At 45.5% G+C, this 24,522-nt stretch overlaps 1 protein-coding gene across 5 annotated transcripts in view; it reads right to left on the bottom strand.

Annotated features, from left to right (window-relative positions):
* The window catches only part of APC (APC regulator of WNT signaling pathway), a 360,826-nt gene that overhangs the window by 55,794 nt on the left and 280,510 nt on the right, over positions 1 to 24,522 (bottom strand). The window lies entirely within an intron of this gene.

Raw genomic sequence — 24,522 nt, 5'->3', positions numbered from 1 at the left:
CATACAGTGTGTCATGATAATGGGGGTTAATTAGAGTTGTTAGCAAACCAAAAAAGTTAGCGATTGGGCAAAATTATGTTGTACTGCAGGTGGGGCAGATGTAACATGTGTAGAGAGAGTTAGTTATATTGTTTCTGTGCAGGGTAAATACTGGCTGCTTTATTTTTACACTGCAATTTAGATTTCAGTTTGAACACATTCCACCCAAATCTAACTCTCTCTGCACATGTTACATCTGCCCCATCATTAGTGTGCTTTTTTGGTTAAATAACCCCCAATGTGTGTAAAGAGGAGAGCACACTATCAGTTAATGCTAACACTTAGAACAATGGGATATTTTGAAATTCAAACTCTTGTTCCTACATTGATTATAGCAGGCGGGGCCAATAAGCGTTGCTCCAGCTGCTGTTGAACTACACATCCCAGCATGCCCTACCACAGTTTTATCAAGTACTGATTGCCAACCTTTGGCAGGGGTTGCAGAGATGTGTAGTATCACAGCAGCTGGAGGGCATCCCCTTATTGCCCACCCCTAGATTACGGTGCTTAAATAATAAATCTCATACATCATCTCAGAAAAGCGTGTAGTGTACAGCAATAGCCATAAGGAGCTTGATCCATGGAAGTTTTACATTTATCCCAAAGACCAGTCCTTTACAGGCTTGACTGCATAGATACCCTTATGGCACCCCATCTCTCCCCCTTTGAAAGGCCCAAACGAATGTGGAATTTGCGTGAAGGTGCTTGCTACCCTATGGGGCAGCGTATGCTTTTGTGCGAGTCAGACTGACGAAAAAGTGCTGCTACTGCCGCGCTGATTTGGCAGGGTGAAACTGAACTCCCCCCTAAAACTTGCACAATATGAAAGCAGGGTCAAATTTATATGAGCGTTGAGGAAGAGATATGTACAACAGAGAGGGGTGATGTACAAAATCCGTACTGCTGTCCTGTGTACCCATCGCTAGAAACACTGTGATCTTAACTGCTTCAAAGCTGATGATGTAATCACCCCTGTGCTGAACCCATATTTCTACCTGAGCAGGTCCCATTCCAACATCAATATCAGTATTGTTTTATGCAATAGCCACACAAATTATACTTTGGTTTTTCTTCCAGAAGAATTAGAGCTTTCAGAGAACACCATGCTTACTCCTAATACTGCTAATAAAATCTACCCATAACGGTCAAACAATTAATAAGTAATGAAATTAGTGATTATTACAAGTGAACCAAAAGCAATCCCAAAATGGCAGACATAACAGTCATATAAAACGAGGGGAAGTATATACAGGTTTCAAACTTCCGCCATAAAATGTAATTCTCACTGGAGACAAAAACCACCTAATAAACTAATGCAAGTCAGCCAGACAGTATATTTTACAGCTTTAAGGTAACAAATAGATGCAATCTACAAATGATGTGTACATGAACTAATATCGGTTTATGCAGCATAAAGAGGCTGATTCTACAATGACATGGTGTAAACATATGCTTGCGATCCAGAGCTGGAAGACCACAAGATGTATATGGCCCTGCATACATGTGGAAAAATGCTGCTTTGGGAAAAGGTTTCTTTTTTGGAGCAATTTATGGCCATCTAGCAATCAACTGTGCATGAGCCCTTTTTTGTCCTATCCAACAACAGTGTACCCATGACATCATATAAAGAGATGAAACATTCCCTCTAAAATCAATCGGCCAACATAATACAAATGCCTGATAAACTCCACCGTTGCTCAGTTATTTGGTGCCACAAAGCATTTATGAAACTTTCATCTTGGAAGATCTTAGGCAGAAGCTTGCATTCCCTGGGGCTGCTCGATTTGCTACATGTTTTAATAAAGCTCTTATTATGCATCCCGATTTAGAAACAGAATTATCGTCATTCCAAATGTTAAAGGCATTTGGCGGAGACAGCGGAAGCTGTTCCATGGTTCCCTGCCAAGCAGAAACTGCTATCTGTACACTGTATTTATCCACAACATGCAATCAGCCTCCACATCTGGTCACTGACAACTACACATATATCTAACAGGTCTACATTGATGCAACTGCCCTAATATTCCATTGAAGTAATGCAGCATACTGTGGGAGAGAAAGACACACAAAAGCTAACATTTACATTGTATTATGACTGATAACGCACAACTAGCATGGTTTGGCTGTATGCTATGCCAGCATAGACACCCACACACAGCATAATATGGAAAGCCTTGGGCTACAGAGATATGGGGGTATATGCAATTGCGGTCGAATTCCCGAAAATGTCGAAAAACGGGACATTTTCGCCCCCAAAAAAAATTCGACAATGCAATTCAGTACTTTCCGTCAAAAAAACGGACTTTCCAAATTCGACTTTTTGAAATTCGACATTTGTCAAATTCGACATTTCTGCAATGGTACAAATGCGGCAATTCGACAAAAGTATATTCAATTGAAGTTTGGAAATTCGACAACAGTGCTTTTAGACAGTAAATTCGTCATTTTCAATCCGCCACACTTTGGTGGCGGAATCTAATAAAAAAAATTTAAAACATGTTTTTTTTGGTGTTTTTTTTTATTGGTAATAGCATATCTATTTATATTAGAAGGGATTAGGTACTTGGTTTGTCTTTTTTGGAGGCACAAGTATTATTTATATATTTTTTAAAATATTATTTTTTTTTAAATGGAATGGTAAAAATCTGAAAAAAAATTGCGTGGGGTCCCCCCTCCTAAGCATAACCAGCCTCGGGCTCTTCGAGCCGGTCCTGGTTCTAAAAATCCGGGGGGAAAAATGACAGGGGATCCCCCGTATTTTTAAAACCAGCACCGGGCTCTGCGCCTGGTGCAAAAACTACGGGGGACAAAAAGAGTAGGGGTCCCCCGTATTTTTTACACCAGCATCGGGCTCCACTAGCTGGACAGATAATGCCACAGCCGGGGGTCACTTTTATACAGCGCCCTGCGGCCGTGGCATTAAGTATCCAACTAGTCACCCCTGGCCGGGGTACCCTGGGGGAGTGGGGACCCCTTCAATCAAGGGGTCCCCCCCCCCCAGCCACCCAAGGGCCAGGGGTGAAGCCCTAGGCTGTCCCCCCAATCCAAGGGCTGCGGATGGGGGGCTTATAGCCTTGAGAAAATTGCAAGAATATTGTTTTTCCAGTAGTACTACAAGTCCCAGCAAGCCTCCCCCGCAAGCTGGTATTTGGAGAACCACAAGTACCAGCATGCGGGAGAAAAATGGGCCCGCTGGTACCTGTAGTTCTACTGGGAAAAAATACCCAAATAAAAACAGGACACGCACACCATGAAAGTACAACTTTATTTCACACATGTCGACACACACACATACTTACCTAGGTTGACACGACGTTCGGTCCACTTGTCCAAGTAGAATCCACGTGTACCTGTGAATAAAATTATACTCACCTCAATCCAGTGTCCGGATCTTTTAAAATAATCCTCGTACTTGGCACACACAAAAAACGAACACACGGACCAAACGGACTGAAAGGGGTCCCATGTTTACACATGGGACCCCTTTCCACGAATGCCGGGACCCCACGTGACTCCTGTCACAGAGGTCCCTTCAGCCAATCAGTGAGCACAACGTCCTGGCACTCTGCTGATTGGCTATGCGCGTCGGAGCTGTCAGACAGCGCATCACAAAGCCTCTCCATTATATTCAATGGTGGTAACTTTGCGGGCAGCGGTGAGGTCACCCGCGGTCAGCGGCTGACCGCGGGTAACCCCACCGCTGACGGCAAAGTTCCCACCATTGAAACTAATGGAGGAAGCTGTGCGATGCGCTGTCTGCCAGCAGACGCGCATACAGCCAATCAGGTGAATGCCACTAAGTAGCGCTTCCTGATTGGCTGAAGGGACCTTTCTGTGACAGCAGTCACGTGGGGTCCCGGCATTCGTGGAAAGGGGTCCCATGTGTAAACATGGGACCCCTTTCAGTCCGTTTGGTCCGTGTGTTCGTTTTTTGTGTGTGCCAAGTACGAGGATTATTTTAAAAGATCCGGACACTGGATTGAGGTGAGTATAATTTTATTCACAGGTACACGTGGATTCTACTTGGACAAGTGGACCGAACGTCGTGTCAACATAGGTAAGTATGTGTGTGTGTTGACATGTGTGAAATAAAGTTGTACTTTCAAGGTGTGCGTGTCCTGTTTTTATTTGGGTATTTTTTTTTCAGTAGAACTACAGGTACCAGCGGGCCCGTTTTTCTCCCACATGCTGGTACTTGTGGTTCTCCAAGTACCAGCTTGCGGGGGAGGCTTGCTGGGACTTGTAGTACTACTGGAAAAAACTATATTCTTGCAATTTTCTCAAGGCTATCAGCCCCCCATCCGCAGCCCTTGGATGGGGGGGGGACAGCCTCGGGCTTCACCCCTGGCCCTTGGGTAGCTGGGGGGGGACCCCTTGATTGAAGGGGTCCCCAGTCCCCCAGGGTACCCCGGCCAGGGGTGACTAGTTGGATATTTAATGCCACGGCCGCAGGGCGCTGTGTAAAAGTGACCCCCGGCTGTGGCATTATCTGTCCAGCTAGTGGAGCCCGATGCTGGTGTAAAAAATACGGGGGACCCCTACTCTTTTTGTCCCCCGTATTATTTGCACCAGCACCAGGCGCAGAGCCCGGTGCTGGTTTTAAAAATACGCGGGATCCCCTGTCATCCCCCCCCCCCCCCCCCCCCCGGATTTTTAGAACCAGGACCGGTTCGAAGAGCCTGAGGCTGGTTATGCTTTGGAGGGGGGACCCCACGCAATTTTTCCCCGGATTTTTTACCGTTTTTTTAAAAACCGGATCAAAATCCGTCAAATCGGCCGTTTTTCGACAGCGGGACTGTCGAATCCGTTTTTTTATTGAATATGTTGAATTCCTGCACCCACTTGCCGGAATTCGACGGTCGAATTGTGTCGAATTAAAAAACGGGCGAAAAATTGCCGCGATTCGCCGCTAATTGCATATACCCCATGGTCAGCAACCATCTCACACAACTACAGTTAACATACACAAGCATCAGGGATCACCCTGCACAGATGTCTGCTACAGCTACAACACACACATTTGGTGATATTAATTAGAGAAGTCTCCAATTCATAATAAGATCCATTGGCTAATATGGATATTAATATACAATAATTAAAACACTGCATTAAATTGTATGTAGGGTTAAATTCTGCGTTGTATTAGATATGTGATCATTATAATCACACTTTTAAAACACACATACATTAAAATAAATATTAACTATAGTAAGCAAAACGTTTTTATACGTTTTAGGTGCATGTTTAACTCTTTACTACAGAGGTTCTCAAACTCGGTCCTCGGGGGCACACACAGTGCATGTTTTGCAGGTCTCCTCACAGAATCGCAAGTGAAATAATTAGCTCCACCTGTGGACCTTTTAAAATGTGTCAGTGAGTAATTAATACACCTGCTGGGTTACCTGCAAAACATGCACTGTGTGTGCCCCCGAGGACCGAGTTTGAGAACCTCTGCTTTACTATAATGTGCATTTAAGGAAATTCAAATGCATCCAACTTTTAGAGAATAAGGGGTCTATTCATGGAGCAGTGAAAAGAGTGGAGAAGTGAAGCAGTGGAGAAGTTGCCCATGGCAACCAATCAGCTGCTACGTATCATTTTATAGTATGCATTTTAGAAATGTTACCTCAACAGTGATTGGTTGCCATGGGCAATTTCTCCACTCTTTTCACTGCTTCGTGAATAGACCCCTAACTTACAAGTGACATGAATACTGTACATGCAACTGAAACGTAGAAAGTAGTGCGGTAAGATGTATCCTGACATTACTGAGTGCATTACCATGCCGGTAGCTGCATTCTACAATTCCAAATATAACACTTTTATGGGATAAGAGAAATAATCTACAAATTAATCTTCAAACTCTCTGACCTCTACCAGTATTGCTAAGCCTTATATTGGTACTGCAATTCCTATGAAATGTTAATATGGGCATAAGTTACAGGTTCATTGAAGTCTAAATTCTTCTAAGTAGTTAACCAGTGAGTTGTAATTACATTAGATCACTGTCCATTAGGAAATTGATGTATTGTAAGGAATAATGTAGCCCCTAACTACTATTGTAGATATAACAAATTGACCTATAAGAAATCACTCAGTGTACAACGTTGTACGGTTACATGGTCACAGAGCTCCTCTGTGACTTGTAACACACCAATTAGTTGCATTAGTGAGTGCATTATCCAGTAAACTATATAATGCAGATTTGCAAACAGCTGTGAGGGACGATTTTTAGCTAAGAAAGTGGTTTACAGCTGCCATGTGCCTATAAAGACTCACTGATGTCTACTGCTCGCTTCCATTTTTTTTCCTTGTAAATGTACCAGCCACTCCAATGCCAAATTAGGCTACATAGGAGTCCAGGGAGAAGAGCTATTCAATAAATAGGAAGTGGTAGTAAGTTGATGCGCTGATTAATGTATGGTTTGCTCCCTATTAAACTGTACAGCCGCGACTGGAGCAGGACAAAAAAATAAGAATTTACTTACCGGTAAATCTATTTCTCGTAGTCCGTAGTGGATGCTGGGGACTCCGTAAAAACCATGGGGAATAGACGGGCTCCGCAGGAGACATGGGCACTTTACGAAAGAATTTAGATTCTGGTGTGCTCTGGCTCCTCCCTCTATATCCCTCCTCCAGACCTCAGTTAGAGAAACTGCGCCCGGAAGAGCTGACAGTACAAGGAAAGGATTTTGGTAATCCAGGGCAAGATACATACCAGCCACACCAATCACACCGTATAACTTGTGATAAACATACCCAGTCAACAGTATGAACAACAACAGAGCATCAGTTCAACCCTGATGATACAATAACATAGCCCTTATTGCAGCAATAACTATATACAAGTATTGTAGAAGAAGTCCGCACTTGGGACGGGCGCCCAGCATCCACTACGGACTACGAGAAATAGATTTACCAGTAAGTAAAATCTTATTTTCTCTAACGTCCTAGTGGATGCTGGGGACTCCGTAAGGACCATGGGGATTATACCAAAGCTCCCAAAACGGGCGGGAGAGTGCGGATGACTCTGCAGCACCGATTGAGCAACAATAGGTCCTCATCAGCCAGGGTATCAAACTTGTAGAACTCTGCAAAAGTGTTTGAACCTGACCAAGTATCAGCTCGGCATAGTTGTAATGCCGAGACCCCTCGGGCAGCCGCCCAAGAAAAGCCCACGTTCCTAGTGGAATGGGCTTTAACTGATTTTGCCAGCGGCAATCCAGCCGCAGAATGAGCCTGCTGAATCGCGTTACAGATCCAGCGAGCAATAGTTTGCTTTGAAGCAGAAGCACCCAGCTTGTTGGATGCATACAGGATAAACAGCGACTCCGGTTTTCTGACTCTAGCCGTTCTGGCTACATAAACCTTCAAAGCCCTGACCACATCCAGTAACTCGGAATCCTCCAAGTCACTAGTAGCCACAGGCACCACAATAGGTTGGTTCATATGAAAAGATGACACCACTTTTGGCAGAAATTGTGGACGGGTCCGCAATTCTGCTCTATCCATATTGAAAACCAGATAGGGGCTTTTATGTGACAAAGCCGCTAATTCTGACCCACGCCTAGCCGAAGCCAAGGCTAATAGCATGACCACCTTCCACGTCAGATATTTTAACTCCACCGTTTTAAGTGGTTCAAACCAGTGTGATTTCAGGAAACTTAACACCACGTTAAGATACCAAGGTGCCACTGGAGGCACAAAAGGAGGCTGAATATGCAGCACTCCCTTTACAAACGTCTGAACTTCTGGTAGAGTAGCCAACTCTTTTTGAAAGAAAATGGATAGGGCCGAAATCTGGACCTTAATGGAGCCCAATTTCAGGCCCAAATTCACTCCCGACTGTAGGAAGTAAAGGAAACGGCCCAGCTGGAATTCCTCTGTAGGAGCATTCCTGGCCTCACACCAAGAAACATATTTTCGCCATATACGGTTATAATGTTTAGCTGTCACGTCCTTCCTAGCCTTTATCAGCGTAGGAATGACCTCGTCCAGAATGCCCTTTTCTGCTAGGATCCGGCGTTCAACCGCCATGCCGTCAAACGCAGCCGCGGTAAGTCTTGGAACAGACAGGGCACCTGTTGCAACAGGTCCTGTCTTAGAGGAAGAGGCCACGGGTCCTCTGTGAGCATTTCTTGCAGATCTGGATACCAAGTCCTTCGTGGCCAATCTGGAATAATGAGGATTGTTCTCACTCTACTTTTTCTTATTAGCCTCAGCACCTTGGTATGAGAGGAAGAGGAGGAAATACATAGACAGACTGGAACACCCACGGTGTCACCAGGGCGTCTACCGCTATTGCTTGAGGGTCTCTTGACCTGGCGCAATACCTCTGTAGTTTTTTGTTGAGGCGGGATGCCATCATGTCCACCTGTGGCAGTTCCCACCGATATGTGATCTGTGTGAAGACTTCCTGATGAAGTCCCCACTCTCCCGGGTGGAGGTCGTGTCTGCTGAGGAAGTCTGCTTCCCAGTCGTCCACTCCCGGGATGAACACTGCTGACAGAGCGGTTACGTGATTCACCGCCCAGCAAAGAATTCTGGTGGCTTCTGCCATCGCCACTCTGCGCCTTGTGCCGCCTTGGCGGTTCACATGAGCCACTGCGGTGATGTTGTCTGACTGAATCAGAACCGGTTGGTCGCGAAGCAAGTGCTCCGCTTGACGTAGGGCGCTGTATACGGCCCTTAGTTCCAGGATGTTGATGCGAAGACAAGTCTCTTGACTTGACCACAGACCTTGGAATTTTCTTCCCTGTGTGACTGCTCCCCACCCTCGGAGGCTAGCGTCCGTGGTCACCAGGACCCAGTCCTGAATTCCGAATCTGCGTCCCTCTAGAAGGTGAGAACTCTGCAGCCACCACAGGAGTGACACCCTGGCCCTGGGGGACAGGGTGATTAACCGACACATCTGAAGATGTGATCCGGACCACTTGTCCAGTAAGTCCCATTGGAAGGTCCTCGCATGGAACCTGCCGAAGGGAATGGCCTCGTATGATGCCACCATCCTTCCCAGGACTCGATTGCAGTGATGCACTGACACCTGTTTTGGTTTTAATAGATTCCTGACCAGTGTCATGAGCTCCTGAGCTCTCTCTATCGGGAGATAAACCCTTTTCTGGTCTGTGTCTAGGATCATGCCTAGGAGAGGCAGATGAGCTGTAGGAACCAATTGCGACTTTGGAATATATAGAATCCAGCCGCGTTGCCGTTACACTTCCAGAGAAAGTGATACGCTGTTCAGCAACTGCTCTCTTGATCTCGCTTCTATGAGGAGATCGTCCAAGTATGGGATAATTGTGACACCTTGCTTCCGCAGGAGCACCATCATTTCCGCCATTACCTTGGTGAATATTCTCGGGGCCGTGGAGAGACCAAACGGCAACGTCTGAAATTGGTAATGACAATCCTGTACCGCAATTCTGAGGTACGCCTAATGAGGTGGATAAATGGGGACATGAAGGTATGCATCCTTTATGTTCAGAGACACCATAAAATCTCCCCCTTTCAGGCTTGCGATGACCGCTCTTAGCGATTCCATCTTGAACTTGAACCTTTTCAGGTATATGTTCAGGGATTTTAAATTCAATATGGGTCTGACCGAACCGTACGGTTTCGGGACTACAACATGGTCGAATAATAACCCCCTCCTTGTTGAAGGAGGGGAACCTTGACCACCACCTGTTGAAGATACAACATGTGAATTGCAGTTAACACTATTTCCCTCTCGTGGGGGGAAGCCGGCAGGGCCGTCGGTGAGAGGGCATCTCCTCAAAGTCCAGCTTGTATCCCTGAGACACAATATCTATTGCCCAGGGATCCAACAGGGAGTGAACCCACTTGTGGCTGAACTTACGAAGATGTGCCCCCACCGGGCCTAGCTCCGCCTGTGGAGCCCCAGCGACATGCGGTGGATTTTGTAGAGGCCGGGGAGGACTTCTGTTCCTGGGAACTAGCTGTGTTGTGCAGCTTCTTTCCTCTGCCCCTGCCTCTGGCAAGAAAGGACGCACCTCGTACTTTCTTGTTTCTTTGTGTTCGAAAGGCTGCATTTGATAATGTTGTGCTTTCCTAGGCTGTGCAGGAATATAAGGCAACATATCAGAATTACCAGCTATAACTGTGGAGACCAGGTCCGAGATCCCTTCTCCACACAATCCTCAGCCTTCCATATGCCTCTTAAGTCGGCATCATCTGTCCATTGCATATTCTACAGGACACGTCAAGCAGAAATCGACATAGCGTTGACTCTAGAACCCAGTAGACTAATGTCTCTTTGGGCATGTTTTTATATATCTATATATATATATATATATCTATATATCTATATATATATATCTTAAGACAGCATCTTTAATATATATATCTCTCTCTCTATATATATATATATATACACATACTAGGGTCTCAATCTCTGCTGATAAGGTACCTGTCCACGCTGCTACAGCGCTATAAACCCATGCCGATACAATCGCCGGTCTGAGTAGTGTACCAGAATGTGCACGCTATCTGCAGGATCCCTGAGGATAGCTGTTAATTCAGGGCTACCTTTTGGGAAAACGTGACACCCTAGGGGAAGATTCCCATCGTATCCTGGCCCTAGTAGGGAAAGGATACTCCCTGAGAATTCTTTGTGGGAAACTGCAGTCTCTTGTCTGGAGATTCCCGCTCTTTTTCATCATGAGAGGAGGGACATTTACCTCAGCTTTCTTCCCCTTAAACATGTGTACACCCTTGTGTCAGGGACAGATGAGTCATCAGTGATATGCAAATCATCTTTTATTACAATAATCATATACTGAATATTTTTCTGCCATTTTGGCTGTAACTTTGCATTATAGTAGTCGACACTGGAGTCAGACTCCGTGTCGATATCAGTGTCTATTATTTTGGATAGTGATCATTGAGAGACTCTGAAGGTCTCTGCGACATAGGGACAGACATGGGTAGATTCCCTGTCTGTTCTCTAACCTTTTGTGCAATAAATTCACCTTAGCACTTAATTACACATATCCAAACAGGTGTCGGCGTTGTCGACGGAGACACCCTCACACACACATTTGCTCCATCTCCTCCTTAGGGGAGCCTTTTACCTCAGACATGTCGACACACACGTACCGACACACCACACACTCAGGGAATGCTCATCTGAAGACAATTCCCCCATAAGGCCCTTTGGAGAGACAGAGAGAGAGTATGCCAGCACACACCCCAGCGCTATTAACCCAGGAATAACACAGTAACTTAATGTTAACCCAGTAGCTGCTGTTTATATTGATTTTTGCGCCTAATTATGTGCCCCCCCTCTCTTTTTACCCTCTTCTACCGTGTAACTGCAGGGGAGAGGCTGGGGAGCTTCCTCTCAGCGGTGCTGTGGAGAAAAAACATGGCGCTGGTGAGTGCCGAGGAAGCCCCGCCCCCTCGACAGCGGGCTTCTGTCCCGTTTTAATGTACAATTTTGGGCGGGGGCTCATACATATATACAGTGCCCAACTGTATATATGCAAACTTTTGCCAAAGAGGTCTCTAATTGCTGCCCAGGGCGCCCCCCCCCTGCGCCCTGCACCCTTACAGTGACCGGAGTATGTGGGTGTAGTGTGGGAGCAATGGCGCACAGCTGCAGTGCTGTGCGCTACCTCAGTGAAGACTGGAGACTTCTGCCGCCGATTTCGAAGTCTTCTTGCTTCTTTCACCCGGCTTCTGTCTACCGGCTCTGCGAGGGGGGCGGCGGCGCGGCTCCGGGATCGGACGACGAGGGTGAGATCCTGTGTACGATCCCTCTGGAGCTAATGGTGTCCAGTAGCCTAAGAAGCAGGACCTATCTGCAGAGAGTAGGGCTGCTTCTCTCCCCTCAGTCCCACGATGCAGGGAGTCTGTTGCCAGCAGAGTTCCCTGAAAATAAAAAAAAACTAACAAAATACTTTCTTACAGCAAGCTCAGGAGAGCTCACTGAACAGCACCCAGCTCGTCCAGGCACAGTCTCAAACTGAGGTCTGGAGGAGGGACATAGAGGGAGGAGCCAGAGCACACCAGAACCTAAATTCTTTCTTAAAGTGCCCATGTCTCCTGCGGAGCCCGTCTATTCCCCATGGTCCTTACGGAGTCCCCAGCATCCACTAGGACGTTAGAGAAATAAGATTTTAAACCTACCGGTAAATCTTTTTCTCCTAGTCCGTAGAGGATGCTGGGGACTCCGTAAGGACCATGGGGATAGACGGGCTCCGCAGGAGACATGGGCACTAAAAAAGAACTTTAGGAATGGGTGTGCACTGGCTCCTCTCTCTATGCCCCTCCTCCAGACCTCAGTTAGAGAAACTGTGCCCAGAGGAGACGGACAGTACGAGGAAAGGATTTTTGTTAATCCAAGGGCAAGATTCACACCATTCACACCGTATAACTTGGGTTATATGAACCAGTTAACAGCATGAAACAACACAGCATCAGTCAGAGACTGAACAAAACTGTAACATAACCCTTATGTAAGCAATAACTATATACAAGTCTTGCAGAAGTAGTGCGCACAGGGACGGGCGCCCAGCATCCTCTACGGACTAGGAGAAAAAGATTTACCGGTAGGTTTAAAATCTTATTTTCTCTTACGTCCTAGAGGATGCTGGGGACTCCGTAAGGACCATGGGGTTTATACCAAAGCTCCCAAACGGGCGGGAGAGTGCGGATGACTCTGCAGCACCGATTAAGCAAACATGAGGTCCTCCTCAGCCAGGGTATCAAACTTGTAAAACTTTGCAAAGGTGTTTGAACCCGACCAAGTAGCAGCTCAGCACAGCTGTAATGCCGCCCAAGAAGAGCCCACCTTCCTAGTGGAATGGGCCTTAACCGATCTTGGTAACGGCAATCCAGCCGTAGAATGAGCCTGCTGAAATGTGTTACAGATCCAGCGAGCCATAGTCTGCTTAGAAGCAGGAGCGCCAACCCTGTTGGCTGCATACAGGATAAACAGTGCCTCTGTTTTCATGACCCGAGCCGTTCTGGCCACGTAAATTTTCAAAGCCCTGACTACATCAAGGGACTCGGAAACCTCCAAGTCTCGCGTAGCCACAGGCACCACAATAGGTTAGTTCATATGAAAAGATGAAACCACCTTGGGCAAGAATTGAGGACGAGTCCGCAATTCTGCTCTATCCACATGGAAAACCAGATAGGGGCTTTTGTGAGACAAAGCCGCCAATTCCGACACTCGCCTTGCCGAAGCCAAGGCTAACAACATAACCACTTTCCAAGTGAGATATTTTAATTCCACCGTTTTAAGTGGTTCAAACCAGTGGGACCCAAGGCGCCACCGGAGGTACAAAAGGAGGCTGAATATGCAGTACTCCCTTCACAAAAGTCGGTACTTCCGGGAGAGAAGCTAATTCCTTCTGAAAGAAAATGGATAGGGCAGAAATCTGAACCTTAATGGAGCCTAATTTTAGGCCAAAATTCACTCCAGTTTGTAGGAAGTGAAGGAAACGGCACAGATGGAATTCTTCCGTAGGAGCATTCCTGGCCTCACACCAAGAAACATACTTCCGCCATATACAGTGATAATATTTAGCGGTCACGTCCTTCCTAGCCTTTATCAGAGTAGGAATGACCTCATCCGGAATGCCCTTTTCCGCTAGGATCCGGAATTCAACTGCCATGCCGTCAAACGCAGCCGCGGTAAGTCTTGGAACAGACAGGGCCCCTGTTGCAACAGGTCCTGTCTTAGAGGAAGAGGCTCTTCTGTGAGCATTTCCTGCAGATCTGGATACCAGGCCCTTCGCGGCCAATCTGGAACAATGAGAATTGTCTGTACTCCTCTTTTTCTTATTATTCTCAACACCTTGGGGATGAGAGGAAGAGGAGAAGTGCTCGCTCCACAGCCTCTCTAGACACACAAGTATGTGTGAACATGGTTCTATAAATAACATCCGGATAACAGTGCTAGAACAAGTCAGAATTACCGACAGAGGTGGAGACCGTTTTACACTGTTGTGCAGAAGAGAGGCCTTCTGGATCTTTCGTCTAAGGACTTTAGAACCATTAGGCCTCAATGAAAATATTGAATTAAATAACATCTAGCCAGCATCCAATTATGTAGATTCTATCTACAACACGAATAATACTGGGAGTTTGTCCCGTGCGTCCTCATGTGTCTCTCTCTCTCTCTCTTTGCATACATACATTTATATTTATAATATACTTATATAATTTATTTAACCTTTTTAATTTATCCTCTCTCCATAAACATAAAGTCAATGAGGGGATTATATAAATAACTTTATTTTCATTTATTTTTTATTTTTTATTTATTATTTATTATTTATGTTTCATTTTTTATTTTTTATTTTTATTTTTATTTTTATTTATATATTTATATAATTTTTTTATTTGTATTTTTTATTTTTATTTGCATTTTTATTTGCATTTTTATTTTCACTTTTTTAATTTTTATATTTATTTATTTTTTCAAAAACTCAAAAAGCTTTGTAATAGCTCCTCTATATTGCCTAAATAACTATTCGAACTGTCTGACAGATTTAAAATAAAAATACTATGGGTTGTTCTTTCTATATAGATGGAAACTATCCTAAATAGGTGGTATCTTGTAGACAATTATCCCCCTCTACATATCTCACTATAAGTGTTGTAGGACACAGATGCCCCAATTATATATAATTAGCTGCATAAGGCTAAAATAAATTAGCATGACAAGCAATCTAAGTCTGGATGGTTCTACCTTTCATTTATATGTATATCTCAGCCCCCTAGTGGTCTAAGGCCATATTAGTCTTTGCTTTAATTATCTAGCTATTCATTATTATTTTTATCTCTATAATATATTACCATGAAACAGGTTTGGAACAATGCATAATTAATTCCAAATTTGTAGGTATGATAATGTATATATATTTATAATGAAGATCTCAGTGTGGCCAAACAAGTGCTTATTCCCAAATACATCTGTATGTGCATAATATCGTTTTTTCAATAGATTTATTAAATAAGAAAAAATATATAGTAGCAATAAGATCAATGTATGTTGCTATGCTGCTGGCTGTGTTTGAAATAAAAGTATGCAGAAAGGGTTAACTGTAACCTACATCTATGGTAACCAATGAAGAACTAGAAATGGGTATAAATAGAGACTGCAACTACCATCAGGCATACCTCTGATGAAACCGCCCACCTTGGAGGCGGAGAAACGCGTCAGGTGACCTGATACGACTGTGGAACGCAGGTGGACCGCAACCGGAAGCCGGAAGCCCCGAACCCGGAAGCCGCGTATCGCGGCATTACAGCGTCCCCTGCCATCCAGGACCTGGACACGTGTACCCCTGTCTCCGCTCCTGTCCGAGTACGGCACTCAAGGATAGTGCAGGACACCAAGCGATACCCAAGAGAACCGCCGCAGTGCGGTCAGTCATCTGAGCAGTGAGTGACATATACCATTAAGATCACAGGAGACAGATGCGGGATTGGCATACTGAACACTCAGTTACATCTCTGACTCTATTCACCAGTTTTCAGGTGAAGTACTAACAGGCTTCTTTCAACATCATACAGCCTCCATTCCGCAAAGTGCAATTTGAATCTAACATGCACTAACCCTAATTGCAACTAACAATAAGCTTTTTTTGCATGCAAGTCAATTCAAATTTAAAAGGGAGGGTACCCAACCTTTAGCCTTAAAGGCCCTGGACACAGTTACCAGTTATATTTTATTGAATTGTTGTGATTTTAGAAAACTATTTTTATTTGAATATATTTATATATTGCTAATGGCATTACAATTATCCATTGTCCATTTGTGATAAAATCTTCTATCAATAAATTACTTTTATTTTTGCAAAACCAGCAGCAATTGACTCACTCTTTCCCCAGAGCGCCTACATCTCTTTTCCCCATATTCCGCTTGTGCTGTATACGGTGGATAGCCAGGTTCACCTTTGTGGGCAGCCAGAAGGGTGAGAGCTATTTTTGTTTAGATTATTCAATAGACTCTCGTTAAAGACTTGATCTAACAAACACATTCAATTTTGAAGTTAAATAAATACATTCTTAATCAGCGCCCACTGTTGTCCTAGAGACTTTCTTTATTCTTATTATTCTCAACACCTTGGGGATGAGAGGAAGAGGAGGAAACACATAGACCGACTGGAACACCCACGGTGTCCCCAGGGCGTCCACTGCCACCGCCTGAGGGTCTCTTGACCTGGTGCAATACCTCTGTAGTTTTTTGTTGAGGCGGGACGCCATCATGTCTATTTGGACTTGCAATCTGTGCGAAGACTTCCTGATGAAGTCCCCGCTCTCCTGGATGTAGATCGTGTCTGCTGAGGAAGTCTGCTTCCCAGTTGTCCACCCCCGGAATGAACACTGCTGACAGTGCGCTTACATGATTTTCCGCCCAGCGAAGAATCCTGGTTGCTTCAGTCATTGCCACTCTGCTCCATGTGCCGCCTTGGCGGTTTACATGAGTTACTGCGGTGATGTTGTCTGACTGAATCAGAATCGGTCGATCGCGAAGCAAAATCTCCGCTTGACGAAGGGCGTTGTATATGGCCCTCAGCTCCAGGACGTTGATGTGAAGACAAGTCTCCTGGCTTGACCATAGACCTTGGAAGTTTCTTCCCTGTGTGACTGCTCCCCAACCTAGGAGGCTCGCGTCCGTGGTTACCAGAATCCAATCCTGAATGCCGAACCTGCGACCCTCTAGAAGGTGAGCACTCTGCAGCCACCACAGGAGAGATACACTGGCCCTGGGGGACAGGGTGATCAACTGATTAATCTGTAGATGTGACCCGGACCACTTGTCCAGTAGGTCCCATTGGAAAGTCCTCGCATGGAACCTGGCGAAGGGAATGGCCTAGTAAGACGCCACCATCTTTCCCAGGACTCAAGTGCAGTGATGCACCGACACCTGTTTTGGCTTCAATAGGTCCCTGACCAGAGTCATGAGTTCCTGGGCCTTTTCTATCGGTAGATAAACCCTTTTCTGGTCCGTATCCAGAATCATGCCTAAGAAGGTCAAACGAGTTGTAGGAACCAACTGTGACTTTGGGATATTGAGAATACAGCCGTGTTGTTGCAACACCTTCAGCGAAAGTGACACGCTGTTCAACAACTGCTCTCGTGATCTCGCTTTTATGAGGAGATCGTCCAAGTACGGGATAACTGTGACACCATGCTTGCGCAGGAGCACCATCATCTCCGCCATTACCTTGGTGAAAATCCTCGGGGCCGTGGAAAGCCCAAACGGCAACGTCTGAAATTGGTAATGACACTCCTGTACCGCAAATCTCAGGTACGCCTGATGAGGTGGATAAATGGGAACATGAAGGCAGGGATACCATAAAATCCCCCCCTTCTAGGCTGCTCTGAGCGATTCCATCTTGAACTTGAACCTTTTCAAGTATAGGTTCAAGGATTTTAAATTTAAAATGGGTCTGACCGAACCGTCCGGTTTCGGGACTACAAACAGGGTTGAGTAATACCCCTTTCCCTTGCTGAAGTAGGGGAACTTTGACCACCACCTGTTGAAGACACAATTTGTGAATCCATTTAAAACTATCTCCCTTTCTGGGGGAGAAGCTGGCAGGGCAGATTTGAAAAACCGGCGAGGAGTCACCTCTTCGAATTCCAGCTTCTACCCCTGGGAAACAATTTCTATTGCCCAGGGATCCACCTGTGAGTGAACCCAAATGTGTCTGAAAAGTCGAAGACGTGTCCCCACTGGGGCGGACTTCCTCAGCGGAGCACCAGCGTCATGCGGTGGATTTTGTAGAGGCCGGGGAGGACTTCTGCTCCTGGGAACTAGCTGTGGTAGGCAGCTTTCTCCCTCTGCCCTTACCTCTGGCAAGAAAGGACAATCCTCGTACTCTCTTGTTTTTATTTGACCGAAAGGACTGCATCTGATAATGTGGTGCTTTCTTAGGCTGTGAGGGAATATAAGGTAAAAAATTTGATTTACCTGCCGTAGCTTTGGAAACCAGGTCCAAGAGACCTTCCCCAAACAATTCCTCACCCCTGTAAGGTAAAACCTCCATATGCCTCTTTGAGTCGGCATCACCTGTCCATTGCCGGGTCCATAGGACTCGTCTAGCAGAAATAGCCATAACGTTGACTCTAGAACCCAGTAGGCCAATGTCCCTTTGAGCATCTCTCATATATAAGACAGCATCTTTAATATGACTCAGGGTCAATAAAATGGTATCCTTATCCAGGGTATCAAGTTCCGCCGACAAGGTATCTGTCCACGCTATCACAGCGCTACAAACCCAATCCGACGCTATCGCCGGTCTGAGTAAGGTACCAGAATGTGTGTAAATGAACTTCAAGGTAGCCTCCTGCTTGCGATCAGCATGATCCCTGAGGGTAGCCGTATTTTGGGATGGCAGCGCTACCTTTTTGGATATGCGTGTCAACGCTTTGTCCACCCTTGGGGAGGATTCCCACCGTATCCTGTCCTTATTCGGGAAAGGATGCGCCATAAGAATCCTTTTGGGAATCTGCAGTTTTTTGTCTGGAGATTCCCAAGCCTTTTCAAATAACTCGTTCAGCTCATGAGACGGGGGAAAGGTTACCTCAGGTTTCTTTTCCTTATATGTGTACCCTCGTGTCAGGGACAGGGGGGTCTTCTGTGATATGCAAAACATCTTTTATTGCAATAATCATATATTGAATACTTTTAGCCAATTTTGGCTGTAACTTTGCATCATCGTAGTTGACACTGGAGTCAGAATCCGTGTTGGTATCAGTGTCTACTATTTGGGATAGTGGGCGCTTTTGAGACCCTGAAGGTCCCTGTGACACAGGGGCAGGCAGGGCTTGACACCCTGTACATTCCCTGGACTCAGCTTTGTCCAACCTTTTGTGCAATAAATTCACATTAGCACTTAAAACATTCCACATATCCAACCAGTCAGGTGTCGGCGTTGCCGACGGAGACACCACAGTCATTTGCTCCACCTCCTCCCTAGGAGAGCCTTCTACCTCAGACATGCCGACACACGCATACCGACACACTACACACTCAGGGAATCCTCTTATCTGAAGACAGTTCCCCCTTAAGGCCCTTTGGAGAGACAGAGAGAGAGTATGCCAGCACACACCCAGCGCTAATGACCCAGGAAAAAAACCCACACACAATATGTTTACCCAGATAGCGCTGTTCATCCTTATCTGCGCCAAATTATGGGGCCCCCCCTTCTTTAAAACCATCTTTCACCGTGTAAGCAGGGTAGAGTCCGGGGAGCTTCCTCTCAGCGGTGTGCTGTAGAGAAAATGGCGCCGATGAGTGCTGAGGAACAAGCTCCGCCCCTTCAGCGGCGGGCTTCGGTCCCGCTGAAAATTTTCAAAAACTGGCGGGGGATCTTTTACATACAGTGCCCAGCCTGTATATATCATTTTAAGCCAGATATGGAGGTTCTTATTGCTGCCCAGGGCGCCCGCCCCCCCCCCCCCCCCTGCGCCCTGCACCCTTACAGTGCCTGCGGTGTGTGTGTTGTGTGGGAGCAATGGCGCGCAGCGTTACCTCAATGAAGATCTGAAGTCTTCTGCCGCCTCTTAAGTCTTCTTTCTTCACATACTCACCCGGCTTCTATCTTCCGACTCTGCGAGGAGGACGGCGGCGCGGCTCCGAGACGAACGGCAAGGGTGAGACCTGCGTTCCGTTCCCTCTGGAGCTAATGGTGTCCAGTAGCCTAAGAAACAGAGCCTAACGTTAAAGTAGGTCTGTTTCTCTCCCCTCAGTCTCCCTCGATGCAGGGAGTCTGTTGCCAGCAGGCTCCCTGAAAATAAAAAACCTAACAAAATACTTACTTTTCAGGAAACTCAGGAGAGCTCCCTGTAATGCACCCAGTCTCCTCTGGGCACAGTATTAAACTGAGGTCTGGAGGAGGGGCATAGAGGGAGGAGCCAGTGCACACCCATTCCTAAAGTTCTTTTTTAGTGCCCATGTCTCCTGCGGAGCCCGTCTATCCCCATGGTCCTTACGGAGTCCCCAGCATCCTCTAGGACGTAAGAGAAAGAGGGATGAAAGTAAAGAAAAGCAAAAACTTGAAAGCTGTTACACAAAATATTTGCTTCATTTAACATGTGGCTGTGCAATCTTGCATGCAGCACCTGCAGTACTTCCAGTTCTAGCAAGCATAAAGTATAGCAGTCATAAAGCAAACTCAGGGAAACGCACATTTCCTATCACATGTGATTATTTAGAGCTATACGCAGTGCCCGTTTGGGGTGGGGGTGCCCAGGCCAGTGTTTACATCTCCCGACACAACTTCATCGGCACTGGAAGAGTGAAAACACCATCCATACTGCGTAACCTCAGGATTACTCCGATGACTGATGTCTATATAGAGTGATCCAATGCTGCACCTTCACACCCAAGACCTCTCCTGCAGCATTAGCATATTTTCGAAAGGGGTATCTGCTGTGCTAACTGCGTCCACAGAGTCCCACAGAGTCTTATTCAGTTAGACGGAAAACATGATTCGGTTCTTATTTTGCTCTTGTTTAATTTATTTTATAGCACACATTTTTACAATTCACATCTTTTGTATTTGGAGTGGAGTTGTAGGCTGCAGCCAAAGTATGTCAAGGGCATGGTGTGGGGTTGTAGTCTGAAACACAGCCTCCTGGAGGGGTCTAACCACCTGTACTGTAATTAACGATGAATACGTGTCATTCTTACCCACTTACTGCATAACCCCTAAAACTGCTGCAACACTGTTTACACTTGCAGAGCGCAAGCATTTTACAAATAAAGAATCCTTCATATTCAGTTGGGGAAGTTGGCCCAAACATTTTAAAGTGATGTCATTAAAGTTACATATTTGCTTCTGCTACTCTCAGCATTTTATAATCTCTAATCCTCTCGGGTACTTATTATCTGCTCTATCCAGCCATTAATGTAATGTGCTTCCATTGCTGACAGCTAATTTTAGCAATGTCAGAACTCAGTGAATCCAGGCCTCCAGCTGGAATCCACCTGCTTCATACCCAGGTACAACAAGGAGAGGGAGACACACATTCTGAGAGTCCATAATCTTCCGACTCTGATAAAGACTCGCAAAGAGAAAACGGAACACGAAGACCATCGCTGGGGGCACAAGTGTTTTATTGCCCAATAACGATTTGTGTGACATTTTTACAGCAATTTTGCTCATCCCTGGGTGGAGGAACAGTTCAGTTTGTGTGAATTTCAAAATCTGTCAATTATAAGTGTCTGTGTGAGCTGATTGGTTGGCTTTTTTGTAATCTGTGTCTAATAAAAGTTCTGCAGCAATCCTCTATCAGACAAGTATCCTGCAGACCACTGCATTTAGGTAGCAATTTGGCCTCCCTCCCTCTGCAAATAACAGGAGTGGCTGCACCAGGAATAGAGCAGGAGGCGAGGCTTCACTGACAACACAAAAGATAGGCATAAAGCAGTAAATGATACACACTACAGTAAATGGTAGGAAGGTTTATATAATAAGCACCCATGATGCTTGGAGTTTGTTGAAAATTGACAACTGCGATTTGCGGTCATTGTTTGTCCAGACTAAAACACATAGCAGCAGCTGCAGTCCCCTTCCCGAACAATATAGTAATCATACTTTATTACAAATGAGTGTTTCGCTATTAGTCCACAGCTATTGTACTGTATGTGTACAAATTGGTGTGTTTTACAAGTTTGGAGACTCCGATGCAGCCAACAGTGGTCATCAGCAACTTACACCAGGGATTGAGTACCTGTAGTCATACAACCCCAAAGTGCACATTACTGCCTATTAGGCAGCTATCTTCAGAGACATTTTGCATCGATAAGCCCCCTTCAACCCTTGGCGCAGGCAGATAGCAGTGGAACATTTGGGCAAATTCCATGCGTGTTGAGATCGTTACGAACGAACATTTAAACATAAAGGAGCACGTTGCGGCAGGGGGTGGGGTTTGGGTGCACGCTGTGGACAAAACGTGCTACTTGTGTTTATGTCCAAATCTGAATGAGGTTCACAGTAAATATAGGATTTTTATTTTATTTTTCAGTAGGGCAGGTTATAAACCGTACAGTCAGCAATCCTGGACCCACAGTACTATATGAAAACCAAGGCTCTGGTGCTTCTTGGCCTCATGGCGAAAAATACAAAGTGAACTTGTGTGCCAAATCTATTTCTAAGTAGGGTAGAAAAACCCTGTAAAATCTATGGAAGTGCCAAATAAGTAATCCCATACAAATCAATACAATAGATCAGGGGTATTTAATATGCAGCACTCCAGCTATTGTAGGACTACACATTTCAGCATGCTGTGCCAGTATTAGCATGCCCTAATAGCAAAACTGTGGCATGGCATGCTGGGATATGTAGTTTCTCAACAGTTGGAGGGCTGCATGTTGAATACTCCTGCAACAGATGCATTCATAACGGATGAGTTAGTGATTGCTGCAGTAGGAATAATAGGGATAAAAACAAGGAAGACCTACTAAAGCCTCAGGCAAAACCTGAAGGTCTCACATGATAACTCAAACTAGAAAATAACATGAACATTCGAATTATAACAATATATAAAACTGATCCAATAACGAAACAAAATAACAGTGTTATTGTAGTTCCTGACCCTATAACTTCCTCTTGAGAAAAGTATATCTGCTATCTCTAAAACTTGTGAGAAATAGGGTATAACATTTTGGAGTCACAATAATGGCATTAAAGTATATAAATTTAAAACAACATTAAATATATTCAGACATGTACATATACACATAAAAGCAGACATGTATATAGAGGATTTTTGGTCACTTTCTGTTGAATCCTTTTCTCTTAAGTAGGATGGGGGACACTGGACCTTGGGATTGCAGGTTGGGGCTGAAGTTGGCACTTTAACCTGCGGCTTTTAAAGCGAAGCTCCCTCCTCCCCCCCTGCAATCCCATCATATTAGTACTTCTTTAAAAGAGTACAGTAAGGAGCAGCAACCCAGTGAAAGGGTGTGGTTCATAGGTTCAACCACACTTAGGTCGACAGTGTCTAGGTCGACCACTCTTGTTCGAAAGTAACCAAGTTGACACAAGCATTAGGTCGACATTACAAAATGTCGACATGAGGGTTTAAAAAAATAAATAAAAAAATAATAGTATTGTTTTCTTCGTAGTGTGACCGGGAACCGCAATTAGTGCACTGTGTCCCCTTGTATGGCTCGCTTCGCTCGGCATGCTTCAGGCACCGCTCCCAATTGTAGTCCACGTGGATCGTAAAGTATGAAAAAGTAAAAAAATAAAAAATAATGAAGAAATCGTGAAAAACTCATGTCTATGTTTTGTCATGTCGACCTAGAGACCGAATACCCAGTGAAATGGTTAGAACAATAAAACAAACCAGTAGAGAAATGAGCAAGAACCAAAAAACTGCAGAACTGAGCAGGAGGGAACGTAGTGTCCACCAGCCGTGATGCGCTCTCAAGAGACTGGCGCAAGGACACAGACCGCTGACATCCCAAAGGTAAGTATCTGAGGAGGGGATATGGAAAGTCACTAGGGAGGGTGGTTAGCCATAACCCCGCAAAATTAAGCCCTAGCCGCCACCAGAGGAGGTTTAGCGTCCGCAGGGGGAAGGGAGTGGGGGTGGAGAGGCGTAGCCTACTTTATACCTCAAACGTGTTGGGATTCTCAGGTTTGGGAGTCCGGGGTCAGTCATGTGCCCGCCAGCATCCCAAACACCAGGATACTGTATCACACCCCTCCAGCCTGCTTAAGAGTAAGTGACAAAAAATATCCTCTTTTCTCTGGCAGTAAGGCTGGAGGACACTGGACTATGGGACGTACCCAGGGAAGGGTGCCTGACCGGAGAACCATAAGCCCAAAGAGGGTGTCGCCCGAGTTAAAAACATGAAAATGGTAAAAACAATCAAACGTGTAGACAGAGGTTCAGGTACCTGCACGACAGACTTGTTCAGCTGAAGCTCCGAGTAGCGCAGCTCAGGAGGTCGTCACCACCATATTGGAAATGTGCTGATACATGGGCCCTCATTCCGAGTTGTTCGCTCGCAAGCTGCTTTTAGCAACTTTGCACACGCTAAGCCGCCGCCTACTGGGAGTGAATCTTAGCATAGTAAAATTGCGAACGAAAGATTAGCAGAATTTCGAATAGACACTTCTTAGCAGTTTCTGAGTAGCTCCACACTTACTCGGCAACTGCGATCAGTTCAGTCAGTTTCGTTCCTGGTTTGACGTCACAAACATTCCCAGCGTTCGCCCAGACACTCCCCCGTTTCTTCAGACACTCCCGCGTTTTTCCCAGAAACGGCAGCGTTTTTTCAAACACACCCATAAAACGGCCTGTTTCCGCCCAGAAACACCCACTTCCTGTCAAATACATTACGAACACCAGAACGAAGAAAAAACCTCGTAATGCCGTGAGTAAAATACCTAACTGCATAGCAAATTTACTTGGCGCAGTCGCAGTGCGAACATTGCGCATGCGCAATTAGCGGAAAATCGCTGCGATGCGAAGAAAATTACC

The sequence above is a fragment of the Pseudophryne corroboree genome, chromosome 1 (assembly GCF_028390025.1).
Source record: "Pseudophryne corroboree isolate aPseCor3 chromosome 1, aPseCor3.hap2, whole genome shotgun sequence".
Classification (NCBI taxonomy): domain Eukaryota; kingdom Metazoa; phylum Chordata; class Amphibia; order Anura; family Myobatrachidae; genus Pseudophryne; species Pseudophryne corroboree.
Note: the sequence above shows the minus strand (reverse complement) of the source record. Positions and strands in the feature narration are given on the sequence as shown.